The sequence below is a fragment of the Cavia porcellus genome, unplaced genomic scaffold (genome assembly GCF_034190915.1).
Source record: "Cavia porcellus strain 051 isolate PalLab524CR breed Dunkin Hartley unplaced genomic scaffold, mCavPor4.1 scaffold_5, whole genome shotgun sequence".
In the NCBI taxonomy this organism is placed as follows: domain Eukaryota; kingdom Metazoa; phylum Chordata; class Mammalia; order Rodentia; family Caviidae; genus Cavia; species Cavia porcellus.
In genome coordinates, this window is record NW_026947488.1 from 78,112,993 (window position 1) to 78,125,602 (window position 12,610).

The window sequence follows — 12,610 nt, forward strand, 5'->3', positions numbered from 1 at the left end:
TGGTATTAGAGAAGAAAACTATAAGCTATGAATTACCTAAAAAACTCACTTAAAGTATCATATTTCTGTGAATTTTTATTTTTAAGCCAAATTCTGAAAACTTACTAAATTTTACAAAAGAAATAAAACAAGTTTAAATTCTGCTCCACAATACAACATTTAAAAAAAGAACTCTATGAAATTATGTCCTTGATTCTGCAACTGTATTTAGCTTAGTAATAGGGATTTTTTGAAGAGTCTCTAATTTTATTAAACTAAATATCTTGCTTTCACAAATATCCATGTACCCATTAACAGACAAATTTACTGATTTGTACTTCTGAAGTGGTTTTTGTTTTTACATGAAGATGTAACATGTGTAAACATACTTTAAGAAATAAAAGTTTCATATTAAATATGCATTGTAAACTACATTTAGTATTTCTAGTTTAACAAAACTTATTTCTTTTTTCCTTGTAGATCATACTAAAGAGGAAAGGACAGTGTGCTTGGTTAGAGTAAAGGACGAGGTCATTAGCCATATTGTATATACCTTCAAGCAACACACACAAAAATCCCTCAGCCACAAGACATCCACATATTGCATGTTAAACAGAAGAAAAGACAACATGGAAATCCACTGCACACTTTTGCCTATACACTTTGTACATTTAATTGATATTTGTGCTGAGGTGATATTCCTGTGTAAAAGAACAACAGTGTCTTTCTTTTCTAGCACAGAGTTATGCATTAAAATATGCATACCTAATTAGTGTCTTGTATATTCATGCCATCTTGAAAAGACAGAGTATGGTGTAACCATGATTCTATTATGTATTGGTACGTCTGTAGACCAAGATATAATTTTTTTAAAAATAAGTTTATTTCTTTCAAGGTTTACAAATAACAAAGGTGCACCTTGTATTTAAAATTGCCATTATAGGTGAGAGCGTGCATGCACAGTCATTTTTGTTTAAGAGTAATATTTTTAATGTAATAGATTGTAAGACGTGGTGAGGGGAGGGATCTGACAGAGATGAATGTGCCAAGCAAAACCACAACTGTGTATATTTTAAAGCACATCATGGCTTTAAGTACCATGTTGTCAAGGATTCTCATGAAGTGCCATAGACTGTACATCAAATTAGAGTATTATTTCTTCAGTGTTATTGTTTTCAGAGCCACATTCTGTTGCTTATTTGCTAGTACTAATCAATCAAAGGGCACCATTCTTTTTTCTTTTTTTTTTTTTTTTTGGAAACCAAAGCTGTCTCAGAAATGGCCAATTTAACTACAGTAACAATAGACAGCACAATACAAACTCTCAATACAGATAAACTCACACATACTGGAGATATATATATATATATATATATATATAATAGATAAATATATAAAATTATTTTAATGCATTGTAGTGTAATATTTATGCATACTATACTGTATAACATGTAATTCAAAAGGGATATGCCATTTCTGAGACACGATAACAAAAATATTTGAGGAAATTATTTTGCTTCTGTTTATAGCCTCTGTCAAAAGTCAAAAGACTATAAATGCTTTGCAAATAATGGTTTCACGTTTGCTTCATCAAAGTCACATTCAAAATGGTGACTCTAAACAAAGAAGAAAGCAGCACTATCATCAGATGCATGATAAACCAAAATATGAAAATGGCAAATGTTTAATTAACCTAATAATTGGGTGGGTAAAGTACATGGGTGAATTTTATATGTGATTTTTGTTTTGTTTTGTTCAGATTAACTGCTTATAGCCTTAGAAAGCCTTTTACAAAATAAAAAAAAAAAATAGATGTGCATTCAGTTTTTAAGAATGGATTCATCCAAAGGAATTCCTTTTGTTTTGTTTTGTTTTGTTTTTTTTCCTCTTTTGTGGTTTGGATGTTGCAGCTAGTAAAGGATATTTTTGCTCTGTTCAGCAGTTCTAAAAACTGGTGAAGTAGGGGCCAGGTCACTGGTAGTTATAGTATGGAATGGAAGAAGTGAAAGTTCAGTTATAGAACTTTCCATACTTCCAAGTTTACTGCAAGTTTTTATGCTTGAGAGAGATGCTTTCTAATATAAGACTGATGTGTTGATTTTACTGATTGTACTGTACATCTATTAAAGCCTTAGATTATTACATTACGGGTTGGAACCCATACCAATGTAATTTCAATCGTGTTAAGAGAGTAATGGTGACTTCACATGTTATTGTAGTTAGTTACATTATAGAATATTACTTATTTTTCTTGTTAAAATGTAGTTCTTCATTTCCTACATTTATTAGATTTTCATTTTCTATTAACAATTGAATATCATTTCAGTTTATAGACTATTGTTTTATTAGATTTTACTGATGAATTTTTCAAAACACACAAAAAAATTAGTTTTTCCTTCATAACATACTCAGTTTTGAATTACATGTAGTGTTCTATGGATATTCGTATTACTGTTAACTAAATGATTTATATTTTACTGATTTAATATTACAGTGTAAGAATGTCAGTCATTGTTAGTTCCTGTCTAGTTTTCATTAAAAGAACAAAGATCTTTTATATGGATATCTTATAAATATATAATCATTGCTAAGTAAGAAGTTAAGTTGTTGCTATCGCAACAATCCTGGCAGACAATTGAGTAATATTTTGATGATTTATTTTGTTTGTAATTAGTTATTATAAGAAGATCTAGATCCTAGATACTAGAATAAAATTTATTTTCTACTGTATCCATTTCAAATGTTAAAGTATTGTTTAATATTTTTGAAATCCCTGAATATCAGGCCTTGTTATAAATAAGCTGCATAATCAATAAATAGAACAAGGGACTTTTTGTTGATAATCCAAATACTCAAAGTTTACGTAATGCGAATTATAGTGTGTGTGCAAACTCTTGAGGGTTGATTATGCTGCAGTTTAGCATGTTGGAACGTCTAGAGGGAAGGTTGACTTTTTGCACTTCTGTATATAGTCAAAAGAGAGAAACCTGTATAATAGTAAGATCTTATTTTGAATAAAAACGTCTATAATTACAAGGAGTTTTGTTAAGGCTAATAAAATGACAGACTGAGCAAAATTGCTTGCAAAAGTGGCACAGAGTTAGCACTCCATACCCCCTCAAACATGTTGCTTTGCTTTTTGTGGACAGCTTGTAGTTTGCCAGGATATTTTCAGCTGGAAAGATACGTCATCTTCCAAGATCTCATGACTGACAAAAACTCCATTGGGCCAAATCTGCCTGAAGATCATTACCAAAAATAGCAGGTACTTCAACCATTAAGGTGAAATCATGGATCAAATATTCCTTACATTTTTCAAAACTACTGCATGTTTAAAACTTCAACAAAGAAAAAAAGAAAGAACTATACTAAGGACATATATTATTCAAATCAGTTTCTGCCAATTTCAGTGGTTTATTGTTCACAAAAAAATCTTCAAAACAAGTATTGACTTTCACAAAATTTAAACCATAAACAGGCAAACCAAACAGCACACCATAGCTATAGTTGTTATGTGATTGTTTTTTAATTGCTGTAGGATCCTGTTCTTTCAGCAGGTGAAAAAAAAAAAAAAAACATAGTTCAAATTTCACAGTTTTAATTTCCAATGCAGAAGCACTTGAAAAAGCAAAGTGTGATAATGGACACTTGTTTAATGAATTAGTCTACCCAGCCTTCACTCCAGCTGGTTAATAATGTTGCACTTATCAGCAGCCCTACCACTTTTATCTGCTGAAAGGACAAACGTGCTTGGTTTTACTATTATGTAATCACAACTTACTTTCTGCTTGTAGTTGCTTAAAATTATGTATTTTGTCTTGGGCTACAATTTGTTTTATGCTTCTTTTATTATTACTGCAGTAGTTGACTTTGCTGTATGGAAAAATAAAGTGAAATTGCCCTAATAAAACTTCTCTTTCTTAAGTATATTTGTGTATCTGAGATTGAATAGTATGAAATTTGTGTGCATTACATGCAGCCATGCATGTGCATCTTTAGAACATCTGATACATAATTTCATTATCTGATATTAATGGATTGCAAAGAAGGCATTTACTTTTTTCTCACTGGTATCTTTTGGATACTGAAGATCTGAGTCAGATAGATGGTCATTCTGTGCGCAGTATCTTCTGAAAACATTGTTTCTGACAAATGCTGACAGAAATTTAAAGGGGAAAACTATAGCAATACTCCCCCAAAATCAGTTCTAGATTATTATCTCAAATCAACTGGAAACCAACCCATTTAAGAAAATGTTTCAATAATGAAATGCATATGATACTTCATTCAGAAAGGTAAAAGTGTTTATGGATATACCCAGCTGAGCCAAGCCGTACTGTAACTTGTGATTGTTAGTGTGTGTGTGTGTGTGTTATATATAAATTCCTCGCAATAATGTAATCATTACATACTGCAGACATGTACTAATAAAATTTTTTTAAATATTTTGTTTGAAATAAGGAAGGGCCTGGTATCTCATACAGGCTTTCATGTTACAATATCTGTAGATAGCCAGCAAAGGCCCAAATTTCATTATGAAGAAAATTTGTACATTTGTATATTCTTCTAGTTCTGCTATATATTGACTTAGCCACTTGGTATTTGGTCAAGGGCTACATATTTTCCTCCTAAATGATCTCTCTTTTTTCCTCCTGAAACTTATTGAAAGCATCAGAATCCCACTAGTTATAATTAACATAGTTTATAATGAGCACAGTTCTGTTTCTAGTAGAATCTTTGCGATATTTTCCTTGTTCTCCACTAGTGGGTCTATTCTAGAGACTGTTGATGGTAAAGAAAATGACTGGCCTGGACTTGATTCTCTAAAGCAAAGGGCCATGGCTTTTTTTGAGTATATATATAAGGACACTGACTACAATTAGTGATCGTATTTTGGTTATCTTCTAATTGAACAAAGAAACTATAACAAAAAACCCTTGTAACTTTTTAATACTCTAAGTGAAACTGTTTTATTATTATAAGAACAAATGAATGGATCTGAAAAACAGTAGGTAAGATTCTTTTTTTTCCAGACAATATTTCATATTCAGAAGATATTACTGCTGTAGAGCCCACTATATATCCTCAGCTCATGTGATTTTCAGAAGTTACTTTCTTCTTGCTCACTTATGGGAACAAACTCATTTTGTAGAGTCACTACTTTATAATAGACACTGGCCCAGTCCATGGTGGCAAACCTAGAGCTCTCAGTGATGCAGACAACCCACTGTGGCACATGTACCTTAGGTTTACCACCACTGGCCTAGCACAAAAACCATTTTAAATGTTCAAAGTTGATTGTGTTGACAAAGTGAAGGAAACCAAAAAAGTGAAATGTAAATGTTTTAAAGTCTAAAGATTTGCTCTGAGCTCTTCTGATCTGTGATAATATTGTGACTTACTGTGATTGGAATGTGGCCCCTTGTCATAGCCATCCTTGGCCTCGTCTCTAGCGCTGTCCCTCATAGGTTGGTTAGCCCCACAAATCCCGATAAAAGTACCCCAATAAAGGCTTTGGCACCTCATAGGTTGGTTAGCCCCACTAACCCTGATAAAGGCTTTTGCACCTGAGTAGTTGTGGTGAGTAGTAAATCTAGAAATATCCTAGAATGCTGTTTGCTAAGGTCACATGGGGCCATGGCTTCCCCCTTAGAGTTTCTCAGGAGATGGATTCCCCTTCCTCGGGGTATCAGGGTAGCAATATCCAGGTACACACTGGGGTGACTTGACCTGTGGCTTACGGAGTTTTCAAGCCCTGCTGTCAGACTCCTCTGCAGTGTCTGCACTTGTGTTGCCTGCTTCCTGTCCTGCTCACCCCAGGGGCAGCCAGGGACCCAGGGTTAGGCCCTATTGTTGGACATCTGCTGCTTCTCGGGCATTGATTCCCTCTCACTAGCCAAGACTTCAAAGCCTCTTTTTGTTGCATAAGCTTTTTCTTGTTCCTGCTGCTTTTCTTTCACTAATTATATGTTAGAAAGCAGAAAAACTAGGCCCATTTCTTTCATTTCTGGAAAAAATAGTAGAGGCCAGGTAGAACCCAGGAAAATAAAATCTGTCACCCTTAGCAACCTGTTAGGACTTTCTGAAATAATTTACTGAATCAAGTGGGCTCAGTTACTTTTTTCCCCCTCCTTATTGAGTTTTGTAATAACAAAACTTACAATTTTATTTTTAACAGAAGAGGAATAAACTTGAAACTTTATTCATAGTGGTTATGTAAATTTTAACTGCCATTTTCAGTCATTTGTCTCTTGGTGGACACCTGGAATGTTGTATATTTGATCTTTGAACTTAGAAATGCTCAGCAGTGGGTTAAACTGCAGCTTTGGGTTGTCCTGTGTGATCTTCCATGAACACAATTTCATGTGAGGGAAATTCACATTATTGCAGCAGCTACCTGGATAGTGATCATGAGTAAATCCTTGGGGAAATAAAAGCACTCACTCCTCCATAGGAAGGCCCCATCTTTATGTGATCTCAGGCTCTGTGGCCACACTTACTAAATCTGTTGTGGCAATAGATATGCAGGTTCCAGAAAGGATCAAATGTTGAGTTATATCCTCAAATTATAACTGAAAGGCAAATTATTTGGATCAGGATAGCTGTGAGCAAGATTGCCCTTGCAGATAGGATGTGTTGTCAGGAGAAAGCAGGCCACAGTCGTAATGGACTTATAAACAAGCAGTCAGTGGCTCTCAAACTCTGGAAACAGGTAAGCTGTCTGTACAAGCACATACTTGAATTTAAGTTTAGAGCAGTAAATTAACAACTAAAATTTAGTCAAGCTAATCTTTAAAATTCACTTAGAACGACATACAGTACATTAAGCTGGAAGAAATTGTATGTAGTGAGACAGTGTTAAAGCTAAGCAGAAAGTCTAGACTTCTGAGATCCCATAATGAGGCATGAATTCAGGCATTCTAAGACGGAACAAAGACACATGGAACCAGAAGTCCACAGCAGAGATTAAATAAAAACAGCCTCAGCATTTGACACCTAATAGTAAAAACTCGGATATTGCCCATGGGCTTAAGTAATAAGAAAGACCTCGCGTTTCCCCTCCTTTGTTTTACTACCAGATCACCTTTCTCAAGTCCCCCTAATTTCCCAACGTAGGGTTTTGTGGTCTCTGAAGAGAAGCATAAGTACTAACATTGGCCTATTGGAGTAACAGAGGTAGAGAGAAGGGCTGATTTCCACAATCTCATGATTGGGAAGGATGGTAACTACTATAGATGTTAGTAGGAAACAGAAACTACATAAGGGTAACTTCTTACAATGATTACATGAACTAAGAAATTTTTAACACTCATAAAATGCAAAGCTTTTAAAGCATTAGGGAGACATTACAACGGTTAAGTTCAGAGGATGTGCAGTCAGAACACCTGGATTCATGTCTCACTGTCTCAGCACTTAGACCTTGGCAAGGCCCTTCACTTCTTTGTGGCTCTGAACTTCAGTAAACTAGGAATGGAATACCTATCTTCCAGAGTTGCCATTTTCAGCTTATTCTAGATTCTAATTATTTCGGTGATCTTCAAAAAGTATTAATACTTGTTTCCTACTTCTAGCCATGGGGAAACTACATGGTTAATATGTACTGAAGTGTTTAAAATGGGCCTGGCATATAGCTAGCAATTAATAATGTTTATTATGATGACTGTTATGGTCATTATACCAATCACTCCCATTTTTTAAATTTTATCCTATTCCTAGTATTACATCTCTTTCAAAGCAACTGGGTATACACTCTCCATTTGGGCAATCTGTACATCTGTCTTTTCTGTTCAGTAGTACTGAAACTGTAACTTCCTATAATTTACCACAACAGGTCCTAATCATTGTTTCCCTTCTGGTGAGTATTTTAAAAATAGATTTCAGTACTTTTTTATTCACTCAGAAAAATTTTACTTCTTTATATGCGTAGTTCTTATTCCAGCTTGATATGGCCACAGACCATCCCTTCTCATGTCAAATTGAAATTAACCATGTAGACATATCTGAATTTAACTCTGAATCACCTTTTAATGTTCATATTGAACTTGAAAAAATGATAGAAAGGATGTATTATCATAAAAATCCCGCCATTAAATATGCAACTGTTAAAAATTCTAGTAACATCTGACGGTCACTAATATATTTCCATGACATACTTTACCATAGGCTTCTTTTAGATGTTTAAATTGACATTGACTCTTCTCAGTAAATATACACTGATAGGATAAATAAGAACCTTAAAATGACTGAGGTATATAAAATAATTTCCTTTGATTATGCAGTGCCATGTTTTTTCCATCTCCCACAATAATCAGGCACTATACTGAAAGAAACAGACTAAGGGAATATTAGTTTCTCTTTTTCAATAAAATGTTACAACCACGCTAATCAGTGTTTGTTTTATCTTTCTAACCTAAATATTGAAACAATATATCAGAATTGTGTAATGTAAATAATTTCACTCAAGCAGCATTTAAAAATATTTGTAACTGATAGATAAAAACTTTAAAATACATTTTGATAGGGTTATTATATTTTTATGCATGCATTCGTTGTATATATTTAAATGATAATAAACAGCTACCTGTTCAGTTACTGTATCAGGATTTTCTAGTGAAACAGCTATCACGCAACATATACAAATGAATAAGAAATTACAAGATTGGCTTACGATGGTCAGCCTCAGAGTTGGATGAGGAAGCATGCAGTCTGCACACTGAAGGCTGAAAGGTCCAGTCCAAAGTCCAGAGCTTACTGCAGTGTTGTTTTGTGCAAGTTCATGTAAGAAGGCCTGTAGATCTGTGGTGAATGCTGAAGAATCTATGCTGGAAGGCTGAAGAGTGCCAGGCGAAAGCCAAGCAGTTGTGCCAGAAGCCTGGAAATGACATCCAAGCTGAATGGAGCTCCAGGGAAGATTCAAAAGAACCAACATTCTGTCCTTCCTCATTTCCATTTTATTGTATGTGGTCACTGTCCTGGCTGGGAGGTGTCCTTTCCATCCACACCATCTCAGTGTCCTCCTCTTGCACAGACTGAGAATGTTTACAAAGTAAGGCCCCCCTGAACCCCTGCTGAGTCACTTAGTTAAATTTCTAAACTCAGGTTGACACAATGAACAACATCCTAGAGGGGTAAGGGTATGTCCTCTAACTCCCAGGGTTTAGAGCTGCTGAGTTACTTTGTTAAACTTATGGGCTTCTCAAGTTGACACAATGTATCAACCATTACAGTTACTCTAGGGAGACATTCAAAATCCTTCTAGCTTTTTGAAATTTATAGTACATTATTGTTCTCTACCTCACTATGCAGCAACACACTGGAGCTTGCTCCTAACTGTGGCATTTTTTAAAATAGAATAACTTATTTTTCAATAAGGAAATGAATAAAAGTATTATATTCAGAGTGTTACATATTTTCAAAAGTGATTTACACCAAAATGAATGAGAAATGTCAAGATTCCAGGAAGCTTTAATTTTCTAGATTTTCAAAAGACATTTTAATAAACATCCATTGCTTTTTGTTTAAATTCCTTTATATTTTATTCCTTTATTTTTCATTTTGAATTCATTTATATTCTGGTTCATTTTTTCCACTTTGGTGAGTCAGTTTGTCAAGATGAGACAATTAAATTATAATATTTTACAAAATATGCTATTCATCTATCAATGTTGCTTGAAAAATGACATAAAATATCTTACTGAATCAGTAAAACAAATGTTTTAAGGAAGAATAGCAAAATGATATTAATATTAAAATTTAAAAATATTAATTGGTTTCCATGTAATTACGTCATACTATTTGCATATTCTTTGAAGCACAGATTTCAGTATTAAAATTGACAATCAAATGTGTTTATTTAGATGGTTATCCACACACACTCCCTCCCACCACTACATACTGAATAACCAGAGTTAATTGATAGCTATAATAAGACAAGCATGTATAATACCTTAAGAAGATTTGTTAGCAGACTAACTCTATCAACTATGTGATAAGAACAAGCAGCAATATAGGAGGTAACATTTGAACAGAGACCTGAATGAACTAGAAGAGGCATCACATTATTCTTATGGCCATACTTTCCTGCTACATTTGTTGTAAAATACTGATTCATTTTTCCTGCCAAATTAAATGCCAATAGATCCAGAAATATCCTTCCTTCAGATGCCATAGGGGTAACTAATTGTTTCTCTATTTTCTCACAATGTATTGCTTTTATTTGTATTTATTTTGTTCTGTCAGTATTACAGTGTAATTATTTACAATTTGGAATTTCTTCAAAGATAGATACTTGTTTGTTAGATTTACTTATCTGGTGGTAAGTAAAGGCCTAAGTCATGCTTTATACTTAATAGGCCTCAGTGAATTGTTTGTTTCCTTAAATTTGTAATTCAATCTGCCTTTTTAACTTTCACTGAAAATGCCTATTAGGAACATTGTAGGTACTATTGCTTTTCAAGCAGTGGAAACAATGCAGCCACAGAGTTACTAGAAATGTTGCCAAAATCACAATGCCTTTCACTGTTTGAAAAATCTGGAGAAATAAACTGATGTTTCCCAGCCCACACCCTACTCTGTATCTCCTTGACTGTACCATCAAATAGAATAATTTAGAATACATTTAATTAAAGCTACTCTCTTTTCTTCAGTAGAGAAATTTGATTAACTGGTTCATTGTCCGTAGAGAAAATATAACAGTGAACATTCCTTTATGTGTTGGAAGCATTTATGAACTTTTTCTTAAAAGGGATCTAGCAAAAGGGAGACCATACCTTTATAATCTTTCTACATTCTTTAAAATATGTCTGAGCCTGAGAGTCTGTTGTCTTGCATGCAAATGTTCTGTCTTCTCATCTGCTAACCAGTTCTTATTTATGCATATGTTTCTTTTCTTAGACAATTCAAGCCTGTGTTAATTAGCATTAATAGCAGAGTACATGAGATATAAACCATTTACTTGGGAATGGTAATAATTGTTACAGTGGACATTGATTTTTACAGAAAATAGAGCTACACCCTTTGTACTTTTTAACATATTTATCTTGTTTTAATTGGTTTCTTTTCCTTTCTTCTTGCTGCCTTTATATTATCTCACAAGGCTGTAAGCTTTCATAGTTATTTTAGGCTACTTGAGCTCCCAACAGAATCCTTGCTATGAAAATGTGTATTGAAAAAAAAAAAAGAAAGAAAGAAAATGTGTATTGAACAATTGCTTTATTTATTTATTTATTTATTTATTTATTTCAAAGAGAGTAAAACTAAATGTAACAAAATAGAGCAAAGTAGACCAGAAGAAAAAACTGTGACACAGATTTCAAAGCAAGATAATAGGATATCTACTATAGCTATCATAATGTCTTTTGTTTTCTTCCATATAATTGTCTATATCTTCACATGCAATGAATTTATACAAAACAAAATAGCATTAAACTGATTAGAACAGAATGATGAAGGCATTATAGGCCTTCAAAACCAGACAATAGGAAGATCAACAATGGCTGCCATAATGTCTCTTGTTCTCATTCAAATTAGCTGTCCATACCTTCACGTATGTTGAAATTAAATAATTCAAAACAGCCTAAAACCACTCTGAACAATAAATAATAGCATTACTGGATTTCACAGCATGACGATAATGTATCCGCAATGGATACCATAATGTCTCTTTTTCTTCAAAGTAGCTGTTCATTTCATCACACATAATATAATGGATTCTAGTTCACTGTTTAGGGGAAGTTCTATGCATGTATAAGACTGTTGGGAGCCGCAGCCCCGAGCCCGGTCGCCTCACTTGGCGGACGTGAGGCCTGTAGTAAAGAGTGAGGCCTGAGGTAGATTACCCCTCCCATCGAATATGCTAGTTTCCTGCTTACCGCGTAAACAACCCGCTCAACAATATAGTCTGCCTGGCAACTGATGATGTTAGCCAATCAGCTTGCCTTGCTTACTTTAACATGATTGGACACTGTACCCGTATATATATACTGGTGCCACCCCTGGGAGGAAGTAGAAGCCAGGTAGAAGCCCGGAAGTAGAAGCCCAGAAGGAGCCGCAGAGAGCGGACCGATAGAGGCTTCGGGGCAGACTGAAGCACAAGAGGAGCCGCGGAGAGCGGACCAAAGGAGGCTTCAGCTGGGAGAACCCAGGGCAGGCTGTACGGAGAAGAAGAATAAAAAGAAAAGGTTGTCCACTACCAGACTGTGTCGTGTGTCCTTCCTGCCGGCCGGGAGCGGACATCGACATTTGGAGGCCCGCCCGGGGACTGATCACCCCCGAGACGTGGAAGTGGACAACGCTCCAGTACAGAGCTGCGAGACAGGTGAGTTGGGGATAAGCCTGGGCTCTGGGTGGCGCGCACCTACAGGGCTTTTAGACTCCCCTCAGGCTCACGCGTAAGTGGCGGATTCCTTGGGCCTCACGCGGTGAGTAACATATTAAAAAATGGGAAACATGCTAGGTAGCGGCACTAAGAGCGAGGGTGGTTGTGGAGAAAGCTCTCAAGAGCTTACAAAAGTATGCAGGGTATCTGAGCAGGCCCAGTCAGGGAGCTCCCGAGAGGGGTCCGTCAAGGGGAACAAGGATGCTAAGGAGGAGGACGGGGCTCTAGCCTCGGAGTCGTCTGACTCCGAGGACG

At 35.2% G+C, this 12,610-nt stretch overlaps 1 protein-coding gene across 18 annotated transcripts in view; it reads left to right on the plus strand.

The window, feature by feature from the left end:
• Positions 1-12,169, plus strand: part of Mbnl1 (muscleblind like splicing regulator 1) — a 193,491-nt gene extending 181,322 nt beyond the window's left edge. For all 18 annotated transcript variants that reach the window (XR_010047626.1, XR_010047627.1, XM_063249212.1 and 15 more), the window contains one exon: positions 460-12,169. The gene's annotated coding sequence lies outside the window, so the exon portion shown is untranslated. The remainder of the gene's footprint in view (positions 1-459) is intronic.
• Positions 12,170-12,610: the final 441 nt, after the last annotated feature.